The 24,221-nt window shown below is 45.8% G+C and overlaps 1 protein-coding gene across 5 annotated transcripts in view; it reads left to right on the top strand.

The window, feature by feature from the left end:
* PHACTR1 (phosphatase and actin regulator 1) overlaps positions 1-24,221 on the top strand; it is a 458,770-nt gene that overhangs the window by 177,585 nt on the left and 256,964 nt on the right. Inside the window, exon 1 of one of the 5 annotated variants that reach the window (XM_081143831.1) lies at positions 21,488-21,815. The exons of the other annotated variants lie outside the window; for them this stretch is intronic. The gene's annotated coding sequence lies outside the window, so the exon portion shown is untranslated. Of the gene's footprint in view, positions 1-21,487; positions 21,816-24,221 lie in introns of those variants that run through there. 5 annotated transcript variants of the gene reach the window in all.

The following is a 24,221-nucleotide window of genomic DNA, read 5'->3' as shown; positions in this document are numbered from 1 at the left end:
TCTCACGGGAAATGTGTGATGCAAATTTCAAGCACAAATAGCTCTGATAACTTTATCTTCTTTTTATTGAAGTCTCTTCTGCCCTGTGGATACAACACAGTTAAGTTGTGATATCAGCTATAGGTTGAAAGGGAAACTTTCTCTACTTTTTCCTCTAGATTATAAATACATTTTAGTAAACACAACACCCTATTAATTAACCAGCAAGTACTGGGATCCTATTAGTTGCTCAAGACTATTGGGGGTGGGCGCAGAAGGGATATAAGATATAGTAAATGCTCTAAAAAGGTATAAATATAAATGAAAAGAAGATAAATGCTCATTACTATGTTTCTCTCTGGAATGAGCAGTCGTCCAAGTCAACAGATTTTTTTGGACCCTATTGACCATCTTATTAAAGCTGTGCACACTCTCCCAAATGTCACATACACATACATACACAAAAAGTTGAATAAAATATGAAAACTTTGTGTCTTCCTAGGTTAAGAACCTCTGTTCTAAGAGAAAAACTTTCCACATCATGTAGTTATTCTGAAGATTATATAGGATGCTGTACATAAAACTTTTAATTCATGGAGTAGAATTTAGCAGGTGTGCAATAAACATTGGTACATTTTCCCTGTTCCCCTTAATATTTGGAATTTGTATTTTATTTTTAGAATACTAGATTTGGCTGGTGACTTTGTTCCCACTAGAGAAACAAACAAAAATAACATCACAAAAAAGGGTTTCCCACTTCTCTGCCGCCCCAAGCAGAAATGCATAGCCCGTTTCTAAGAGCCCCTCTCATCTACCATCAAGCTCGTCCTGATGAACCCTGCCTTGCCCTCAGGCCATCATCACATACCTGTTTCCTTTCTTCGCTCATCTCTTTGAAAAAAGGAAAGTCTGTATTCCTCCCTCCCTTTTCCCCCTTACACTCGCACGTCCATCCTCTCTGCTGTGCGGCTCCTGAGTTTCCTGTGGATGGGAACGTCTTCGATCAGGCCCCCGCGAGGGCCTGTGTGCCACCCGTGAGGCCTCCCATGGCTAGAGCCTCGGCAGCCGTCGGCCCCATTGGCCTGACTGGTTTCTCTTTTAGAATCATAGTTGCCCTTGATGCCTTTCACTCCTTCCACTCTCTCTCCTGCATCTTCTCCACCACTTTGGGCTCTTTTAAAAAAATTTATTAGTGTTTCCAAAGATATTGTATTGGACCCTCTTCTGTTCTCATTACATACTTCCCCTGGCAAATCTCTTCCATTTCGAGTCCCTTAATTCTACCCTATAAATTGACGACTTCCAAATCTATGATGTCACCTTCACCTGACATCAAATCCATGTCTATAATTTGGATACACCACGGGTACCTCAGACTCTATGTTCCCCAAACCCAAGTCCTTGCCCACCCCTAATTCATACTCCACCTGCTCCCTACCCTGTTTTGCAGCATCAATATCCACCAAGCCCCCTGGGCCAGATAACTTGGACTCACCTTTGGTTCATATTTATTAATCTCTATAGAAAGCTGCCCATCGCGTCCTGAAGATATTTCCGTGGTAGCACTTCTTGCTTTGACCGTTTCTCCATCACAACCTGCTGTGGGCCCCCATTCATCTTATCGGGATACGTAGAGTGGCATTCTCTTTCCCCTCTCTGTTTACAATTCCAGGTTGCAAATATCCAGCAGGCACCAAGCTCAGACAGAGCTGATCATGAGCTCTCAGTGCTTATTGACAAAGGACCAGCCTCTTTCATGTGGCATTCAAGGCCTTTCACATCCTGGTCCCACCTGACTTCCTAGCCTATGAAGTCACCAACCCCTTTCATTCCTCGGTGCCTCTGTTTCACTGCCCTTTCTGGCAAATCTCGAGAGGCTTGTTAAATCTAGGCACCACTTAAGATACAGCTCAAGTGTTACTCTGAATATGTCATTTGCCTTTCTCACCCCAAATACAATGATCACAATATTGTTAATGCTGCCGGTATATAACACATATCACCTCTGGTCATTATGCACAGTTGGGCACCTGGCCAAGAGGGCAGGGGTCTAAAGTCCAGTCCACCAGCAGAAGGAGCATCTGTTTTCCCGAGTCACGTGAAGGTACAGTTGGGCTAGTGGTGACCCAGCATCAAACTGGACTTCAGTTCAGGGCTCCTGAATGCATTCTCTCTCACGGTCTCCCTTCCAGACTGTCAGCTCTTGGGGGCCTGGTCTCCCGTGCCTCTGTATCCTCAAGATCTAGTGCAGGCTTTTGCATAGGATTGAAAAGATTGTTCCAATTTGAGAAGCTTAATAAATAGCAACAAGAACAATAATATCAATATTTTAAATCCCTCACTATGTTGTAGGAACAACTAAATGATTTGGCATGGATAGTCTCAGTTATTGCAGTAAGCCAGTTTACAGATCATAAAACCAGGGCTGGCAACATCTCAGCTATTCGTTGAAAGTCTCACAGCCAGGATTTGAATCCAGGCCTGTGTCATTCCAGAGCCTGAGCCCTTACACCCTCTGGTGAACAGAATAGGCCCATGTGTACCCACGCCCAAAGGGCTCTCACATTCCCACGATGACAGAGCCCAGGGCTCAGGACCCTCTGAGAATCCGAAACTGTTTTTGTAGAAAGCAGTCTGGTGAAAGCAAACCCAGAGGCATCCTGAAGCCCACCTGTCAGAGGAGAGATGTCACCTCTGCACACAGGAAAAGGGCGAGCGCAGCCCCGCCGGCTCCTGGAAATGTGAAAGGAACCGTTCTCCTGGCAGGTGAGCGCCAAGCCTCTGACTGCTGCCTACCGCTGTCTCTCGCCACCAGCGTCATCTGTCTCTTGCCCGTAATCAACCTCAGCCGGGTGGTTGGCTGTCACTCGAGTCCCAGGCACAGCCAGGCTCTGTGTCATAGCTCCGGAGCCCCTCTGCCAGGAGCAGATGAGGAGGGACAGGAGAGCCATCTATCATTACCAGGACGGTGAGCCTGTCCCCACACGTCCCCCTGTTTCACAAGGGACTCATTAACATGTAGAATGGGAAGACAGACGCCTCCCGAGAGGAAAGCCTGCTGATGGATGAGCCATCATCTTCAAACGACCGTGGGAGAAGGGCAGGATCTCTTTCCAAAGCAGTTTTTACGACGTGTGTTAAAAACCACCGTTAGTCAGAGGGGAGGGGGGCTGCGTGAAAAAGGTGAAGGAATTAAGCAAAGAAAATAAGAACAGCTCATAGACACAGACAACAAGCATGGGGACTGCCAGAGGGAAAGGGAGTGGGGCAGGTAGAGGAGGGTAAGGGGGGATGAATGGTGATGGAAGGAGACTTGACCTGGGGTGGGGAACACGCCACACAACATACAGATGACGTCTTATAGAATTGTACACCTGAAACCGATATAATTTTATTAGCCAATGTCACTCCAATTAATCCAATAAAAAAATTTTTTAAATACACATAGAGTTAGTGCTTATGGAAGGCTGCTGAGAGGTGCACTAAAATGCCTGGCTCATCCAGCTTCCATTGCACCTCCTGCCACCAAAACGGGTTTGAAATGAACCCCCAGGATTAGAGGTAGATCTAGAAACTAGGGTTTTACAAGAATTTGTTTTTCTGTAGAATCTGGTGTAATATCCACCTTTCCCTCAAAGCATGCTCCAGCCCTGAAGGATGGCTTCCTGTGCAGAGTTCCTGGACCATTGGTGTCCATACCTAATTCAATTAAAAACTGCAGTTCTACCCATTCATTTATTCGTGTAGCAAACCCTGGCATTGTCCTCTGCTGGGCACTGTGGTAGGGGCCAGATCAAACAAATGAAAGCCTTGCCCCTATTCTCAAGGTACAGCCCAGGCCAATGGACAAGGCAGACGGATGGACAGAAAGACAAATTCAATGGAGGGAGATTGATTCTATAACAAAAAGAGGCAAAGGCGCCAAAGAGACCAGCAGAATGGATGTGCTCACCACCACCAGGCAAGACAAAAGGAAGGACACATGAGTCATGAAAAAGAAAGGGGGGAGGGGGGAGTCAGAAAGTTTTAGGGAAAAGTTCTTTAAATCACAAAATCTAAATGTGGAAGCAGCACATTAGTATTGTTTAAAGACCTCCAGGAGATGCCAGTGTGTAGCAGAGTTTGAGGAGCTCTGCTCTGTAGACCTGCCCTAAGCAAAACATGAACTGCTTCATGGGGGAGGTTCTGCCCACCCACTTACCCCCACTCATCCCCCACCCGGGGCAGCTGGCAGCCATGAACTCATGACGGGCACAGAGGGACAAAAGGCTGTCCCCTTGCCTAAAGGTAGGACCCATTCTGTGGGGCAATTTGTGCTTCTGAGGGTCTCATGGAGCCAGGCTGGAGCTGGAATCCAGCTGGGATCTGAGACAGCATCCTTGCCTCAGCCCCTTCTCTGCCCCCACCTGCCCCTGCCACTCGTTTCCTCCTGAGAGCATCCACCTGGCAAGTCCCAGCCACCTAATCTCCACCTGGGCTCTGCCTTAGGGCACCCGACTCGATACCCCAGTCCTTCAAAATATTCATTGCAGACGCTCAGTGTGGATTTATTGGCAGTGACGGTGATAAAACTTCCCAGACACAGGACGTATGGACTCCAAAATGTTATCCGCAAATGATGCATTGGCTTTTTATTGGAAGAGCTTGGAGGACAGCGGTCTAATTCAAGGAAGTGGAGGCAACAAGGTGACTCTCAGACCTGAAACAGAAATATTTGAAGAACAAATGACTCATTGTTCCCCAGCCACACCACGTAAACGGCTGCCAAGCTCACCTCCCTTGAGGACTGTTGGTCACAGCCGAAGCCTACACTACTGCTTCACTGTGGTCTCTTAGTTTGCGGGGAGGGGGCGGAATCCTGGATCCTTAGATGATATCCTTGAATAGTTTTTAACTGATCCGCCTCAACTACGATTGCTCCTGAATTCATTCACGCTTAGGCAAAAGTAATCCTTTCAATTTTCCGGAAACGCCTTTGTGGCCCTTCTTGGCTGAGTGACCACTGTTTTAAGATGCTGATGCAGATGACAGTGCATTTTGAGTAACCAACAGAACCATCATCTCTCTTAGGTCTTTTTGGACTGCTTTTTTTTTTTTTAAAAGAAAATATTTTATCCCCCAAATACTGCAAGGAAAAACTTTCTAATCTGTTGGTTAAACCTCCAAATGAGCCCTTTGAACAGAGATTTGTTTGTGTGTCTGGACAACCTCTCTGGGGACTACACGGAAACAAAGAGAAGGGTCCTCAAACAATTACTCTGTTATTTGATAACCACTGTGTCTGTCCGTGTTGCTATAACAGTGTCTGTATATCAGCATTGCCAGCCAAGTCTTCCCTGCAGCATTTACTTGTCCCCTGATGAGTACCCTAGCTGGTGAGTCACTGCAAAGAAGGGCACAGGGGACTAGATCTGGGACTCAAACTGTTGGAAAGGGTGGAAACAAATGCCAATTCAAGGCCAGTTGGCAAGTAACTAGGTATGAGAATGGATGCATCAGGACCATGATTGTAAAAGCTCGAGCTGTGCCTTGAGTTCAGAAAGGTAACAAATGCACAGGACAACCATGCAGGCAATTGTATTCTTTCAGGGAAAAGCTAAGCTGCTGTGACAAAGAGGCCCCAGACAAGATAGAATTTGGTTTTTCTCTAACATAACAGCCTAGAAAGGACAGCCCTGGGCTGGTGGAGTGGCTCTGCCAACCTCAACATGGTTTCCAGGGCTGTCCCAGCCATTGTCACTTTTCAGAGAGTGGGAAAGGGAGAAAGAAAGTTTGGGAAGCACCTTTCCCTTTAAAGGAGATATCCTCAAAGCCACACAGATTACTTTGGTTCATCTTTTGGCCTCAATTTAGTCTCCTGGGTCAAACCAGCTGCAGGGAAGTTTGGTGAATTTAGCTTTGAGTACGATGGCCATGTGTTTACCTAAACTCAGGGGGGGCTCTTCCTAAAAAGGGTGGCTCAGCAGTCTCTATCATGGCAAGTTAACATAAATGGCCAGGGACCCAAAATAAATTCAGGAGAAGATTGGAAGTGGAGTCTAAGCAAGCAGGTACCATAAGGCTTCACACATTGTAAACAATGAGCACATAATTAAAGGCTGGGTTGGTGGGCGAATGTGTAAATGGGTGAATGAAATGGAAGTGCTCATGTTAGCATCCAGAGAGGTCAATTAAATAGGGCAAAATTCACAAAGCTGAATTCCACACACAGATTCACAAAAGCACAAAAGAACTAGGAGTGTGCACCCTGCCTTATGAAGGCTCAGTATGTTACCAATTGCTACAATCCAATGTATGAACAGAATACACCCATAGTTTAGAGAATAAATAAGAACCTAAAGCATGATATATATACTGATGTTACAACGTAGAATTTCAGACAAAGGAAAGGGAGCATCTCAGATATTGATTTACTATCTTATTACGGGTAGCTCTGTGTGTGTGTGTGTTTGGGTTTGGGAGCAGTTTGATAGGGGAGCAGTCAGCTGGAGGATGGGTATTTTTCCTGGGGCTGGAAAGAACATAGGGCCCTGTCTTCCTCATCTTGTTTTTATCTAACCACAAAGCCCTAAGGACAAACTCTGTTCTGTGTTTGGCCCAGCACTCATGGTGGCTGCCAGCCTGCCTGCCTTGTGTGACATGAAATAGGCTCCTGAAAAATCTGTTCGACCTGCTCACTAAGCTGGGAGGTCACCCCATGCCTGCGAGATTGTGCCTCACAATCTGATCAACCTCCATTCTCTGGGAGCTTTTGATCAGGCCACTGCCTTATGACTTCAGATGGAGCATCTTAGGAAATAAGATAAACAGACAGTCCTGTTGCCTCTTAAAAACCTATGCACATTGGTAGCAAAGAAAGCATGTTGACATAACACCAAGCAAAACATAGCAAAATTTAAAAACCCAGCCAAACCCATTATGTGCCTTTAGGACTTTAGGAAGGATCTCATCTGTTTACTTCAAAATAGTCTGAAAGAATTTTCCACAGCCAGGCTCTCTATACTCAAAATTAAAGTAATGGGTCTGGAGCTACTCAAACCACCTATTCATTTATATTTATTTAGGATAATAACAATTGTAGTGTTGATTGATTAATCTAGCCCGGGGCACTCAAGTGTCTGCACACAAAATTAGAATGTAATTGCAACAATAAAGGGATCAAATGAGATCATTAAAACACAAACGATGATAAATGCTACGTTAGGAGGCCTTTTGTGCGCTCTGAAGCTGGGCTACTTATTTATGAAGCGTTATCTGCAGGTTCCTAAGGAGAGGTTCTGGGGATACACTCCGTGTCCTGCTCACTCGCAGGGGTCAGGTGACAGCGCTCACCTGAGATGGCCTGCAGTACAGCGGCAGGTCCCCGCGCACGTGCCACAGAGCACAGCTGCGATGCATCTTCGTAGAAGTGGCTTTGAACTGGCATTTGTGCCCACATTTCTCCCAGAGCTACACCCGCGAGCAAGCGGCGTCTACAGGGAACAGGGCAGGGGACAGGGCAGGCCAGGAAAATGGAGCAAGTCCAGAAAAACCCTGTGAGGATTAGATATGTATTTTGTGTTCATGAAATTAAAAAGAGGGAGGGAGAAGGCAGTGTGGGGACGTCTGAGTTACCGCAACCAGAACCAATCGGCTGCTCTTTGAAGGGCCAGAGGAGGGCGGGGTGACTTTGGGCCTCGGACCCAATTTTTGTCCAGTGCCTCGTCTGTTGACTATAAAAGAGCCTTAGGATAGATCACGTGTTAGTCAAGATGTTTACAGCTTTCTAAAATGTAAGATTTCTGTTCTTCATCATCTTAGGAACAGTCTCAGGCCCTCACCTCACTGTTTCAAATACTAATTCAGCCTTTGCAATCTCTAAATCCTGCACTTGGGAATGAAAGGCTATTGGGGGGGGGGGTCACTGACTTAACTAACGTCAGCTCTTCTTTCTGCCTGGCTACCTCTGTGTGTTAGCTACGCTGTGCAGAATCATCAGGAACCATAAACCTGTCAGTGCCACCAGCAATGACAACGGTGACAAGCACAACCCTGCAGGCTGCCACCATGCTGCCACCGGCAAAGGAAGGTTCTTGGAGACAATGCAGTTACTCACTTAGTCAACACTCAACACCTTTATTCAGCAGCTTTCATCTTAGTGAACCAAACCAAGCCCCTGGTCTCGGGGAGCTTATGTTCCAGGGGAGGGAGACGGAGGAAGCACATAAACCAGGCAACGTGTAACAGGGCGTATTACAGAGTGTCAGATGGCGGGACTGTCAGGAAAGAAAATATGTCAGGGGAGGGTCTGAAGGGTGGCTGGGGTAGGGGTGCTGCTTTAGGGCGTGGCCAGGAGCATCTCCGGGGGGGGGGGTGCTGAGCAGAACCTGAAAAGCCACATCAGTGCACCGCTTCAACACTCCTTCAGTAGACCAAGGGGCTCCACCCTCATGGGAATGGGATGGGAAAGGTAAAAAGAACCTTTCCCGGCGGTTCTGGGGGAATAATAAGACTAGTTCTTATTAAGCACCTTACAAGCACAAACTCATTTGATCTTCACGGCAGCTTTGTGGGGTGAGTAGCACATGGAAGGGGACACTGCTGGCAGACAGCAAGGCTGGGCTTCAATTCCAGGCCTCCCGCGGGGGTTTTCTGGGGGGTGAGGGAGTTACTGCCCTGTTTGGAAATCAAGGTCTTCATTTGCAGGGTGAGGGTCCATTCAAACTATCCCTGTCTCCCTCTAAGTTAAAATGTGTCATTTAAATATACAAAATGATGCCAGGGACAGCAGAAGGGATGACTCCAACTCCCAGACCTCTCGCCCCTGCCTCCCCCCACCCCCCAGCGGAGAGAGAGGGGCAGGTGGAGGGGGTTTCACAGCCCCCAGCCCCCTTCACCAGAGGCCTCACCTCCCTGGCCCAGGGGCTGGCGGCAGTGGTGGGACCCCAGCCCCAGCCGCCCAGGGAGCACAGAATTGGGTTTTATTTTTTTGGAATAGTTGTATTGAAGTACGATTGATATACGATAAACTACACATAAAGCGCACAATTTGAGAAATATATATATATATAGTCACAAAACCATCACTATAATCAGGATAATGAACCTGGGCCACTTGCCCGAAACGTCCCTCGTGCCTCCTCTACCTCACCTTCCGTCTCTCTCCACACTCCCATCACACAGCCACTGCCCTGCCTTCTGTCCCTATAGATCAGCCTGCATTTTCTACAAGTTTATATAAATGGAGTCATACAGTATAAACTCTCTTGTTTGGCTTCTTTCGCTCAGCATAATTATTTTGAGATCCATCCACAATGTCGCAGGTATCAGCAGTCCCCTTTTCGTTGCTGAGTAGTGCTCCCTTGTGTGGATATACCACAGTTTGCTTGTTCATTCACTTGCCAAGTGGACACTGGGGCTATTAATAGCCAGTTTGGGGCCATTACAAATTAAGCTGCATGAACATTCCTGTACAAATCTTTGTATTAGGCGCATACCCTTAATCATTACATAATACTGCTCCTCAAAAAATGTGATAAAAATGGGGCACATAGAAGCTGCATTGGGTGACAAATCGCGCCGAACCAGAACCAGATCGCTACTAGATTCCACAGGCTGCGAGCCCTCCCTAGTCCAAGGCGAATGCGTGACCATTGAGAACTACAGCTGTAAAGCCTTTGGTTCAGATGTCTCTTATTTTCTCTGTCATCTGAGAGAGGTTGCCTTAGGTAACTGAGCATGAAAACCCCTGTTTGCACTCTCTCTCCCACGTTTACTAATCACTGGTCCTCTCCGAACTCTTTCCTTATCAGTCTCAATCGCAGCCAATTCTCAGGCTGATTCATGGCTTGTACTAATTGGAGGAAAGCAGTAGATTAGCCAAGGAAGTTGTATGTGTGTGCCACTCCACTCCCCTTTATTGCTATACGCTCCTGATCAGAGCCACATGCAACCTAAGAAAGCATTTGTAAGACCAAGGCCCAGGGAGCAAGAGAGTGGCCCAGGGGCCCGCACTAGCCCTGGCAGAAGGGAACTCAGATCCAGGTTTCCTGTCATCTAGTCCAGAACTTTTCCTCCTACACCAAACTGCTGCTTGTTGATTGCTCAAGTTTTACACCAGGCAAATGTGCCAAATTAAGTGAGTACATCCTTTCTGTGGTACAGTGAATTAGATGGCGATCATCTGTCGCAGAATGTTTACTATGCAACTGTGATCAAACCCCTGATGCTCAAGCCCTCGGGACAGAGTAACACCTCGCCAGGTAGATAAATGCTACAAGAAAGGAAACACTTTTGGGGGAGAGAAGCTGTAACAAGAGAGACAAATGATTCACTCCCCCCTGCTGTTAGTTTAAGTTATAATTACCCACACTTTAAAAATAAAACCTGAACAGCGTTGCTGTCTCTGCCACACAACAGCAACACACCCCTCTGCATCAGCTCAAACACACATTCAACAACTGATGCTTTAGGCTGAGACTAATTAAGGACTGATTCTTGGTGCATGTATTCCCAGCGCAATTAAATAACTCACGGCGTGGGGTGGAATTGTAAAGGCTCCTTAACACTCCTTTCCGTCTTTTGGTGTTAAAAGATGAATTTCTTAATATATAACACAGATGTAAGAGGCTTGTGCTTTAACTGAGAGCCTCAATATATTGGTTTGGAGTGATCTTCTTTAGAAGAACTTAAATAATAGGGAAGAATTTCTACTTAGGATGGTGAAATATTCAGTGGAGATGAAACCACTTTCTAGGTGGCTGACCAGAGCTCAGTTCAGAATTCATAATACACATCACACCTTGAATGGCAGGAGGTGTGGGAGCCACGTGTTGTCAGGAATGGACTAAAATGTACATTTCCAGCCTCCCTGGTCATGTCCTGCATACAGCTCCTTCTGGCTTTGCACAGGTTCGAGCCTTCTGTGTTCATGCACATGTTTGATGAAGCTCTGAGTGTTACTCTCACTTGCGCCATCTAAGCTTCTCAGCCTCTCGTAAGTAGATCAATTTCCATGTTTTAACAGGCCTGCTTCTCAGTAGGTATCTGTTGGACATGGACACTTGCTGTCTTTCGCTGCAGGTGCTTAGACAAAAAATTGGGACGGACTGAAATGATTCTTACTCCCTCACTGAAGACGGTAGTGACTTCAAAACATCTGTAAAGGTCAGCCTGAGGAATTTCAATATGATTGAAAGAGGTGTTGGCATAGCAAGGAGGTAGTTTTCACTTTGATGTGATGCTTAGTGGGCTCCCTACGGCACCAACTCTATGTGAGGAACCATTTGCCACTGGCCAAGTTCACGGCCAAGGCCATGCCAGTTCACCTACAGAAAATCCTGGGGTCCCAGTGCATTTGGATAAATGTTCAGCTGATGAGTGGCTAAACCAGGCCAACAGTAAATGCCTCTATAAGAAGTAGCCCCAGAATAGTAGCAAATTAATGACAGTTATCCTACCTCCTATGTCCCATCTATCGCTTGGCCCACTGCATGGGGCTCTCTTAAAGGTCATTTGTTATGGCATAAATCACCCCTGTAAATTAGATCAAAGGTCTCCCTTGCAGATTAGAACTGTGAACAGAAGCAAACAGAAAACCAAGGCATAGGACAGTTGACTGCTTTTCTCACCACTACCTGTCTCTGCACTTGAATCTGACTCCCCTAAAGAGAGTGGGAGCTGAAAATCCTTTAAACATAGCACTGGGGTTCTGGGAGGCTGCAGAGTTGTTCATTGTGTTGGGGCAGGTAAGCCACCAGCAGACGTGAGCCAGGGATACAGCCCTGAGATCCCAGGGCAGATTATAAGCCAAGGCCAGGTATACAAGCAAAGGTATGTACAATCTTATGTTTATAGAGCTGAAGGTACATGTCTTTCCTGCTCTTCCATGACCATGAAGGTGTCTTCGCTTTGATGACAAAAGGTGGACTCAATCAAATAGTGTTTAGTTGGTGGTTGAATTGACACCTGTCAGTGTGTGATGATTTATAGAGATTGTAGAACATTTGGGAGTTCATAAGATCCGAATGGCACGTGTGCTGTTCTTTTCTATTTGAGATTATATTTAGGATTGAGTTTATGGTACTGTAATACTGTATATCTGTAGGCCTTGCATGCATCTAGCCTTTGAATTTTCTTGCTTTTGTTGGAACAATAGAAATACGTCTGATGAAAGATGATTGTTCTCCATATTTAGATCCTAGGCCATTTTAAGGATTATTAACTTTGCCAAAATGGGTGTGGGATTAATTGGAAACAATTGCAGTGTTCTCACTACGCTGCACCACTTCCTCCTGTTAATTAAGAGATATTACCCTCTGTCCTACAGATGGCAAAGGGTCTATGCCACCTTCACGACAGCAGGGTCCATGGCCATCTTGCTTTCTTTTTCCCCTCAGTACATTCTCCAGTGCCTGGCATGGTGTTAAATAAATATTTGCCAAGGGGGGAAAAGGCAGGAATTACAGTGTATTGAGAATCAAGGCAATAACGGAGGAACCTGGGTATTTTGGCTGCAGGGAAAGATGTTGGTTTGAATTTCTGGCCGTGTAGATACTCTCAATTCTAAGTGTCTAGGTCCATCTGCCCAATTACAGTTTTACTTCTCTATTTGCTAGATGACAAAAGCAAGCCACCCAATAATGAAAAACATGTTGAGGAGGATTAGACAACAACGGAGTTAATTAAGAAAATCATCTAAGCATTTACAATTACATATCTATATTTAATTCTGTCATTAAAAAATAAATTAGAAATAACATTAGTAAAACAACCTCCCTATGCATTTTTGACAATAAACCTTTTTAAAAAAATCAACTCTCTTATTTCGACTTTATTAAGAACGTTAGGGACGGTGAGTGTATGTTGGGGTGTGCGTAGCGCTCCGTGTTTCAACATATCATATCTGTGCCCCTAAAATAATAATGTGATCAAATTAGTATAAGGGAAATAGCAGTTCAACAAACATTTGGGTTTTTTTGGCTTTATTTTTTAAAATGTATCATTATTAATTTCAGAGAGAGGAAGGGAGAGGGAGAGGGAGAGATAGAAATATCAATGAGAGAGTCATTGATCGGCTGCCTCCTGCACGCCCCCGACTGGGGATTGAGCCTGCAGCCTGGGCATGTGCCCTGACCAGGAATCGAACAGCAGTCTCCTGGATCCTAGGCTGATGCTCAACCGCTGAGCCACACCCGGCCGGGCAACGAACATTTGTTAAACGTTCACTTTGTAAGCCAGATGGGTAGGAGGACAGAGGAGGACTCCGGGAGGGGAGATGCAAGGGTGATATTTGGGTTGAGGTATTGCCTAGTCGCTCAGTCTTCCCCATGCTCACTCTCGTTTCAGGACATTCACACACACAGTTGACTTGCCTGCAGCACTTTTTCCCTTTCTTCCCCTAACTTCTGTCTGGCTAACTCCCACTTCTCCTTCAGGTCCTCATATGAAGCCACTTCCTCCAAGAAGCCCTCCCTAACCATCCCCCCAAACTAAGTCCGGTCACATTGCTCTGACTTCCCCTTATGATAGCTCTTACCACACTGTGGTTGCTGCATGTTTATTTATGTGCCCTCAGGCAAAACTGTAAGCTTCACGACAGCAGGGTCTATGTCCATCTTGCTTTCTATTCCCCCTCAGTACATTCTCCAGTGCCTGGCATGGTGTTAAATAAATATTTGCCAATTAAATGAGTAATGGACATATAAAGAATAAATGGCCCTGCCGGACGTGGCTCAGCGGTTGAGCATTGACCTAGGATCCAGGTGATCGGGGTTTGATTCCCGGTCAGGGCACATGCCAGGGCTGCGGGCTCGATCAATGACTCTCTCATCATTGATGTTTCTATCTCTCTCTCTCCCTCTCCCTTCTTCTTTCTGAAATCAATAAAGATATATTTTAAAAAAAAACACAAAACAAAAAACCAAGAATAAATGAATGAAGAGAGTTTGAGTGGTTCAGTGTTTCCCAAAATATAGTTAATAAATTCTAGTGTCTAAGGGTTTCCAGAAAAAAAAAAAAATCCAATGTTTAGGAAACATTGGATTAAACAAAACTAACCAGGTTTATGTGTTGCAGGACTTCTCAGAACATTTGAAAGGTTAATATGCATGTAACCTCCAAGGGGAGAGAGGGCAGTAATACCCAGAACCGCTGACCAGGGCTCCTTTTCCTTCAGTAGAGCATTTCCTAAGGCCAGTATTCTGAGGAGCACATAGTGGGAAATGTTGCAAAACATAGAAAATAAGAAAAGTGCATTGTCTAATGAGAAGACAGGCAAAGAAAGATGACAAATGTATGCAATGCCAATAAGTATGTTGTAGCAGAAAGCTGGGCATTGGGAAAGGATGCAGTGAGAGAGAAAGCGGGGATACAGTGCAGCATCAGAAAGAACCTCGAATCCCACGCCCAGCAACTTGAACTTTATGCCATAGGGCAGTAATGACAGTCATTGCGAAGTGTCACATACTAGCCCGGTGTTCGGAAAATAATTCTGGTGGCAGTGTGGAAAACAAAGATTAGAGAGAGACGAGCAATTTACAAACGGAGACCAGTTGGTTAATATGATAGTTCTGGTGAGAGAGGCCAAGGGTGTGAATGAGAGAAATTGCAACTGGAACAGAAGCGAACGCTCCTGAAAAGCAGGGTGAACTTTCAGAAGTGGGATCATTCAGTGAGAAGTAAGACCAGGGGAGGACTTCGGGGAGAGCCCAACATTTAAGACGCCAATAAATGGTGAAAAGAGAAAGAGGGCAGTGTTTGTGTGTTGGTTTGTTTAAAACTAGCTGAGAGTAAGTGGTATGTGGAGGCCAGAGAGGAACTGCAGTGTGGTGTCCAACAGGATAGGGGCCCAGAGGCCTCGGAAGACTTTACATACAGTGCAGTAAGGCTGGTGGGTCTCCCCTAGATCATCAATACAATTTCGTAACGGTTCCAACTTTTAAATACAGGGAAATTTTTTTTGTAAATTACCAAACTGCCAGGTAAGCTCTTTCGGACCGGATGCTAACTATGGCTTTTTCTCAAACTATTTAGATAAGACACTTTGCATAACCCAGCACTTCGCTGTGGCTTCCTAAGTATCACCTGAAGAAAGCTATTCCTGTGTGTTTTCCTGTGATTACACCAGTTGCCTTGTGATTTTCATATCAGTCGATGCTTACTGCATTGGTTTCTGCAGAAGGGGGATATAAAAGACACGGAAAAGCAAATTTTTATGTTTTTAAATGAATGATTAATTGAATTAATAACTTGGGGGTGGGGGGAAACAAAAGTAGTGAGCCTTAAAAAATAATTATACTAATTAGAAAAATCCTTTAAAAGCGCAAATGTGGGAGCCAGACACGCCTGAGTCTAGTGGCCACAAATTATATGACATTTGGGGAAAGAAACATACACACTGTCAGGTGCTGTTGTGAGCACTCTCCTTACATTAATTCATTCAATCCTCACGATAACCCTAAGGGAAGAATGAGCCTCCAAAAGGTTTAAGCAATTCAAATATGCAGTTAAGTGACAGAGTCAGATGCAAAGCCAGTTACTTTCCACCAATCTGAAAATTCACAAGGACAGAAATCACATCTACTTTGAATGTTCAGAGCCGGGCACATAGTAAGCTGTTAGTAACTGTTTGCTGAGTGACCAACTGAATCTATGAATTACTAAGTGAATGAGCAATTAAACTTTAATGCTGTTTCCATTATACTTTATCTTTTTGAACCTTAATTTTCTCTTCTGTTGGCTCAATGTAGGTATTCAAAGGCTGAGCTTAATGGCCCAATAGACCAAGGGATAGATAGTTCTGCATCCTTGGTTAGAAACAGATTTTTCTGCTCCAGAATATTTGGCCATTAATAGGGAATGATAACCAAGACAGTTGAGAATATGAGGGTAAAGAGGTGGCTGATTGTGAGTGAGCCGTACAAAGCAGCGAAGATTGATTGGATTGTTTGAAACAATTTCTCGTGATTGTGACTTTAGCACAAAGGCTGAGAGGTGCAGACCCTTAGACAGACAGACTGTGGGCTGAAGGGAAAGTATCTACAAAGAAGAAAGTGTGATTAATGAAAGGAAGCGGTGTCGTCCAACCAGCCCTAAGGCCTTAGGAGCAAAACCCATCACGATGATTACGGAATAGGGCTGCTGTTGGTGGTGGTGGTGGTGTCGGCGTTGGTAGTATTGCATGAGGATGATGCTGAACAATATTTAAGATGTGTTCCTACTTTTTGATGCTAAGTTCCGAACCTCAACCACCTCATTTATCCTGACAGTAATTCTTTGACCTTGGCATGATTTTTATCACTTTTTTAGACATGTGGACTTCTTAAAGGTCACACAGCTAAATACGGTTGATTTAAACCCTGGCCCTCCCTGATACCAGGGCCTAAGCTTTGAACCCTATGTTATTGAGCTCTTTAAGAGTGTAATGGAGACCATATTTCTCTCCCAAATAGCTTTTGTTGTGTGTTCATTATCTACATTTCATTAACATGGTTCAGGAATTCAGGAAGGGCTCAACTGGGTGATTCTGGTTCCAGTTGTCTCTCATGAGATTGCAGTCAGACTGTGACTGTGGAGGGGCAGAAGGGTTGAAGAATCGGGGAACTCTCTCCATGGTCTGTCCACATACGGTAGGTTGAGCTTCCTCATAGCATGGCAGCCTCATTGACGTCAACTGCTCACCTGCCACCTGAACTCTTCAAGAGCAAGTATTCCAACTAACAGGGCATCAGCTGGCATTGCCTTTTATGACTTAGCCTCTTGTAGTCCCACGGAATTACTACAAGCACGTTCCAAGCCCACCCAGATTCAGAGGGAGAGAAATTCGATGCCACTGCTTAATAGGGGGAGTGGCGAGGCTCTAGAAGAGCAGGTGGGGGGGGAGATACAGTTGTGTCCATCCCTGGAAACTATAGTCTGCAGCATGGAGGCTTGGGGACAGGAGGAGGTGGGAGGGAGGACACACGTGTGGTACTTACCATTTGCTGGAGGGCTCCTTTCACTTCCTCCACAGAACTTTATAGAAAGGATTTTGTAATTTCTTTCCATTGTAGAACATGAGAAAACCTACCTGGCCGAGGTCATTCTGTGCCTGCTCTACACCAGGCCCCCTGACAGATGCTTTATCAATGTCACCTCAGACTCCCCTCCCTCCCTCCAGTTTATTATTGTTAGCATTTCACACAGAAAGAAACAGGGAAGATGACCTGTCCCCGGCGAGAAGGTGCCAGAACCAGACTTTAACCCCAGGTCTCCCTCCACCTTGTTCACTCGCCCTAGATAGGGGCCACTGTGTATCTTGTCTCCCCTTTTGTGTCTTTCTTGGACCTCGGTCCCCGTTTGGATGCAGATCATCCTGTCAATTCCACATGGTGCTTTGGAGAGAGTAAAGGAAGCAATTAAACTGCCTACCCCTCGGGGAAGCTGCTTTTTTTCTATTGTTCCCCCAAAGTAAAGCTGAGCTGGCCAAAAATGCAATTTGAAAAATAGCCTTTGAGATTGGCGGTGGCGTTGACTTGGCAGGGAGTGCGGCCCTAACGGCTCTGTTCTGGATTATGCCGGAGGCCGCAGATCTCCCCCTCCCGGGCTCTGCCTTCCTCCTGGGATGCTCTGCGTGACGCAGACCCCTGTGCTCTGAACAACAGTCCTCTGACCTTTCTCGTTTGGGGCCTTGCAGGCTCCCGAGAGAAAGCAGCTCTGGGTGGTTTAAGTTTGGCAACCTGGTGAGCTTAATATGGCTTTGGCAAGAAAACCTCGATACAAAGAGCCCTCTGTCAGCCAAAAAAAGCAAGGGACAAAATAAACTCATTTTAAAAATAATAAATGTAAAGGAAGAGAAAAAGAGAGGAAGGAGGGAAGAAGGGAAGGGTGGAAAGGAAAGAAAGAAAAAGAAAGGCAAGAACGAAGGTTGTGGAAGTCCAAGAAATTCACCATCTTCATATGTGCCACCGGCAGGTTGAGTAGAAAGAAGGTGGTGTGAGCCCGGCCGGTGTAGCCCAGTGGTTGAGCATTGCCCCGTGAGCCAGGAGGTCTCGGCTCGATTCCCGGTCGGGGCACATGCCCGGGTTGCGGGCTCGATCCCCGTAGCGGGCGTGCAGGGGGCAGCCGCTCGATGATTCTCATCATTGATGTTTCTCTCTCTCCCTCTCCCTTCCTCTCTCTCTGAAATCAATAAAAACATATTTTTTAGAAAGAAACAAAAGAAGTTGGTGGGAGACAGCAGGAGAGTCACACAGGCGCCGACCCCTCTCGAGCTCCCTAATCCCATCTCCAACGCTATTGTTGTCTTGCAATACCCAACAATACTTAATGCTAAGAATACGATTTTTCATTAGTCGACACAGACATTATTGGCCAATCACTCTGCCAAGCACTTTATAGACATGACCTCATGTAAAGCCCACAAAATGCTCATCCCCTTTTCACAGAGGAGGAAACTGAGGCTCACTGGGGTAAGCACCTTGCCCCCAGGGACAGCCCCGCTCTGGGTGGTGTATTGTAAATCCAGCAGGGGGTGGCCAGGGGCTGATCCTCAGGACCACAGGGCTCCTCCAAGCTTTCCCAAGACCCTGCTCTTCTCCTAGTCCTGAGCCAGGTCTCCTGGCTCAGCCCCTCCTCCAAGCCCGAGGCCGTCCCAGGCTCCAGAGTTTTCAGAAACCCCGCACCCACCGGTAATTGTTCCTTTTACACTGAGGCTAACATGGGGTTTATGTGGCTGGAGCTATGTGTTTATTACATGAAGCATTAAGTTCCTCATTTTATTTAAACAAATATGTATTAATCCCTTAGTACATACATTGACATTAATTTAGTGGCGTTGTGGAAACAAAATAGAAAAAAACAACTGAGTCCTTAATACCATTTTAATCCTAAGCTTATTTGATATTTTCTTGCTCCACTCAGGAAAACACCACTTGCATTATGCCATAAGGCTAGAATCAGATGAATGCAACTTATTTTTCTAAAACTTCCAAGTAGAGATAGACAAATATACTCAAAGAAATATTTCCACACCAAAAATGACCAAATATAGTCACTAGCCATGTGTGGTATTGAGCACATGAAATGTAGCTACTCCTAATTGAAATGCAGTGTAAAGTGTAGGTTTCAGAGATATAAAATAAAGAAAATAATACAAAATACTTTGTTAATAATTTTTGTATTGATTATCTATTTAAATATTTTGGATATATTGGATTAAATAGAATATACTATCAAAATTAATTTCACCAGTTTTTTTTTAATGCATCTATTAGAATTTAAATATAATTTAAAGTTATATTTTGTGGCTCACATTATATTTCTATTGGACAGTGCTGGTCTAGGAAATTCAAGCTTTGCAATATTGATATTTGATGACTTTACACAGGCTGAAGTTACATTTTGTATTATTGCTTCCCTTCCTATTACTGGGGAAAGTCTCACCACCTGATGTTTTCGAATATCTTCCTATATATCTTTATCTCATTAAAAAAGTAGTTGCCATAGCAACTGCCACAACTCACTGTATTTACTACACCTGGGGGGAGAGATGTAAATGGTCATCCCTCTGCCATTCAGGTTTACACACTGATGCTTTTTTCATGTGTATCCGGGTCTTCCTTTGCAAAACAGAGCACTGAGCTCAGGAGAGCTGACTTCTAATTTCTGCCTGTGTCACTGGCTTCCTTGGGCCTGTATAAAGAGAATAGTAACGATCTCATATCCCTCCGGGGGATATGTGGATAGTTACAAAGTATTCTTAGGGCACCGTATCAGTCTAATGTCACGCAGTTTAATGTAGCAATGGCATCTAATATCACTTACAGTGCAGGAGTCAGGCAGGAAGGACCAGATAGTTTCTTTTGGTGGATATGGGGGATGGGGGATGCGGAAGAGAGAAAAGAGGTCAGACTGGGAAAAACCAGAAGATTGATCAGTATTCGCATTTGTTCCCCAGACTTTAACAGTCCTTTTCGAATACTTTCCATATTCAGCCACAAGGCTCCACTGGCTGGGCAATTGGGAGCTCAGAGCCCCCTCTGCATATAGTTCATCACATCTCTCACATGGGGCAAGTGGACAGGCTGGAGTTTTTTACACGATGCTTTAAATGTTATGCTCATTTAGGCCATCGAAGTTTCTGCAACAGCCTGCCACTCATGGGTCAATTCTGTTTTAACATGCTTGCCCTTCCGTATACATCTTTTGGACAGAGGTGACTGAGCTGAGAAAGGGAAATTGGGACAGACTGAAATGATCCTTGTTACCTTCACCCAAGAAGGTGGCTTCAAAATACCCCCATGGATTGGCCTTTTAGGGATTTCAGTGTGATTGAAAGTAGAGGCTGGGGCTCGGCCTCTAAGAGGTGTTTGCACAGCAAGTATGCAGTTTTCAGTCGGCTCTTATGCTTGTTTGAGGTCGTTGTAGAAGGTTTATGCGGATCGAGGTCAGAGCTCAAGACCCCTCCACGCAGGCTATCCCTTTGGCATTTATGAAACTTAAATGTGTGGCAAAAGCAATAAACGGTGTGTTAGATTTTGCTACACGTGTGTTATAAATCCATGTGAGGCTTTTCCATTGCTGATGCCAACTAGCATTGAAAATTCACTGAGAGATGTACCTAACCTCTGGACAGCCACCCTAAAAGAAAACCAAGAAACCGCTACAGTTACATCTCGAGATGTTACATCTTGAGAAAACCCTGCTAGCTCAGAACTGGCATTTAGGAGGTTCTCGACCCAAAAGGAATCAAATCAAAGGGAAATAAAAATACACCGCAAAAATGTAGCGCCTCCCCCGCCAAGTTTCGAGAAAGGCTAATTGTCATTGTTTGGTTTTTTGAGTGTCTCGCTTTCTGCCTCTCCCTCCGCTCTGGGGGGGGGGGGGGGGTTGCTGGGGGAGAGAGGAGGGGAGTGTGGCTTTCTGATCAGAACTCAAATAGCACAGTTTGAATTATATAATGGAGCTGCTGTGAATCAGGTGACAGGCTCACTGAGTAATTCCCTGCAGAAGGAGACAAACTGCATGTTAAAAAGCTCAACAAATAACCCCCCCCCCCGCCCCACGCCCCAAGAAAAAAAGGAAGGAAGGAAGGAAGGAGGGAAGGGGGGAAGGAGGGAAGGGGGGAAGGAAGGAGCAGCTCAGGTCTTGAGTCAGGGACTTCCAGCTGCAGTTTCCCCTGAATTCTCTCCAGGCTGGAACAGCTGGGCGCCTGGCGGGCTGAGTCTGAAGAGTCTGCGGAGGGCCAAGTGCAGACCAGGGGTCTGGTTTGGGACCATCGACTTACTTTCTCTTTCATTTCGAAAATGTTCCCTGCTTCCGAAACTGGTTGCCTCCGACATCCAGTAAACCGCCTGACTCCTTGGAGACTCCCGCCAGGCTTTTAGGAACCGAGGCTTCGCGAAGGTGAGCAGCGAGCCGCGTCCCGCAGGCTGGGCGCCGCTGCCTCCGAGCGGGCGGGGCGCGTGCGGGGACCGCCCGCCAGCGGGAGTCTGCCAACTTGTCCTGGGAGCTGAATGAGCCTGGAGAAACCATCTGTGGAGGGGGTTTCAGGTTAGGAGGCGGATAAGATGGGCCCTTCCTGCCTAGATGGGTGGCCACCCCATGCGTGGTGAGCTGCTGACTCCCTGCCCGCCCCATTTCACCCCCTGTAGGAGCTGGGCGCAGCCAGGGCATTGGCACGGCCGCCCGGCTGGGAAGGGAGGCGAAGGGGCTGCCTGGCACTGAAGGGCTGTAGGGGCGTGTGTGGCATGTGCATGTCAGAGCCCACACTGGAGGAGACTGTTGCTCAGCCTAAGAAAGCTCAGTTCCCGGAGAGCCAGAGAACAGCCAGGGGGGAGGCTCCGTGTGAGAGCGGAGAGCCTCGGGGGATCTGTAAGGTAGGCATTTGACTCTTAAATAATTCTAATGCCTTTTGTGTGTTTGTTAGTTGTATTTTGTACTGGCTTTATGTCTTGAACGGTTTAGGGAATTTTCCCTTTTTGGAGTTGCCAGTATTAGTTTTGTTTTTACAATCCTCGCCTAGGCTCCCAGGATATGCTGGGACTCCCTGGTGCCGAGCAGATGCCCAGAAGTCAGAGGAGATGGATTGGGAACTGGCAATGTTTTTCAGATCAGGGCGATTCACTTGCAAATCTCACGGCCATGGAGACTTGCTGGGAGCCCTGGACTCCTACCGAGGCTGGCAGCCTAGGAACCTGGGGAAGTTTCTGACTTCGAGAGACTGGAGAGGAAAACTCAGATCAGCGATTGATATTTTGAAGGAGGTGGGCATGGGGAGAAGTTGTCGATGATTAAAAAATAAAAAAGATAATTGGAAAAATGAAAGGATTAAAGAAAGGAATAGGTTTGGAGGGACCCCATCTCGGGCTGTAGCATCTTGAGATAAAATTCGGCATGGAGATAAAAATCAATGTGGGAGCTGATAACAGCCTCCTGGGAGTGAATAAGAAATGCTACAATGGATCTTTTTTTCATGGACTCCTAGACAACCTGAGAAATAGGCAAGGCTTTAGTTTGCAGGAGTTTATTTCTAGTTGCTGTTCTCTTTTGGCCACACGAGGTGCTGTAAACAAAATATGTTGATGTTAGAAATAGGCCTAGAAAGAGAGTCAAGTTTTTGCGGCTGTCACTCCTTCCCCACCTCACTCCCAGTCTGGAGCAGATTATATGAGCTCAGGGTGTCTAATATAAACAATTCTGTAGAGGGGTACAGTTATCGCTCAAAAGGATATTTGGAGATCAGGGTAAAAATGATCGTGAATTAGCGGTTCCTAAATCTTTGAGATCGTGGGCCACAGTTGGGAACGGAAAAGTCTCTCTGCTGTGGCCCCGTTGCCCCCATCTCTTCTGATGCTGGACACACAAAAGTAAACCATGACCACAAAGCCAAAAAGCGTAGCATAATGAGCTTTGGAAGTAAAGCCCACATTCAAAATATAGATAGTGTGATACGATAAATAGAAGAGAACGGTCGTGGAGCCCCTTTTGCAGGCCATGGCAGCCTCTCAAGAAGCTTAAGGAATTAATATCAGCACAGTGACTTCCTTTTCTCCAGATTTCCATCGGTTGAAACCTGCTGGAAGCCTGCATTTCTGCACTTCAGTACTGTAATGAGGTCTGAGATGCACCAGAATGACCACCATACACTGCAGGATCCTGACAGGTGCTCTGAATAGCTTGGAGGGCATTGCTGTGCCCTCTCACTCTCTGAAATTTGGTAATCTGCCTAAGTCGCGGTGCCCATATTGTCCACCCCAAGAACCAGACTTGGGTCTTGCACAGGATTTTTGTGTTACGTCTCAATCTGAGGGACAGTCTGGGAAACGTAGTTGTTTGGATGTCCATTTCTGGGATAGGTCAATGGTTTATGGGACAACTGGTCAGAAGTGTGAAATAAGACAACTTTTGAAAATCCCGTCCTCAGCGAAATGTAGATACTTTGGTTAAAATCGTACATGTTTTGTGTTCAGGCCGACTTGAGTTTGCATTTCCATTCTGACACCTATTCAGCGAGTGACACTGGGGGCAAGTTTCGTGACCTTTCTAAGGCTCAGGGTTGTTTTTTTAATCTTTAAAATTGGGTAGTAACAGTACTAACCTCATAGATTGTATGGGAAGTAAATAAAATAATGCATGAATAGAATAGCACATAGTACAGCGTCTGGCATAATCAGCACCTAAGAAACATACCTGCTATTATTATTATTATTTATGGGACCTAGTGACCACAAAATACTTGGAAAACCTGGCCATGTTTTCCTTTTAATATACAGAGGGTAAAGAATATGTTGTGCAAATTCAGATCAACATTCGTGATCTTCAAAATGTTCAGAAATTAAGTCATGAGCATGTTGATTCTTTTTGAGGAGGCATCTTTGTCTCTATGTTTTGGACAGAAGAGGTCATTGAACTGGTTTCAGCCTCACAGACATCAGTGGCGGCAGCAGGTGAGGAATATTTGTCTGCAGACACTCTTCCCTTAACCCCTGATCGTGTTGATCCTGATGACCCTGCTGGGGGACCACACTGGGGTTGGCTCAGCAGAGGCAGAGTAGCCTTTGCCTCTAGACAGCCTCAAACACCTTCCAATGGAAGTAGTTTTCATTTGGCAGGCTTGGTTTTTCCTACTTCAGTCGTGGCTCTGAATCTGCTGGGATTAGACTACAGGTGTTCACCTACCTGGCCAGCTCACGCAGATGGGCCAGCGTGATCGTGACTACCCCGTGCCAAGCTTCCCCTCAGCCAACACAGAATCTGCTACCTTGTCCAGCCTCCTAAGGACT

Source organism: Miniopterus schreibersii (genome assembly GCF_964146895.1).
Source record: "Miniopterus schreibersii genome assembly, chromosome: 8".
In the NCBI taxonomy this organism is placed as follows: domain Eukaryota; kingdom Metazoa; phylum Chordata; class Mammalia; order Chiroptera; family Miniopteridae; genus Miniopterus; species Miniopterus schreibersii.
Note: the sequence above shows the minus strand (reverse complement) of the source record. Positions and strands in the feature narration are given on the sequence as shown.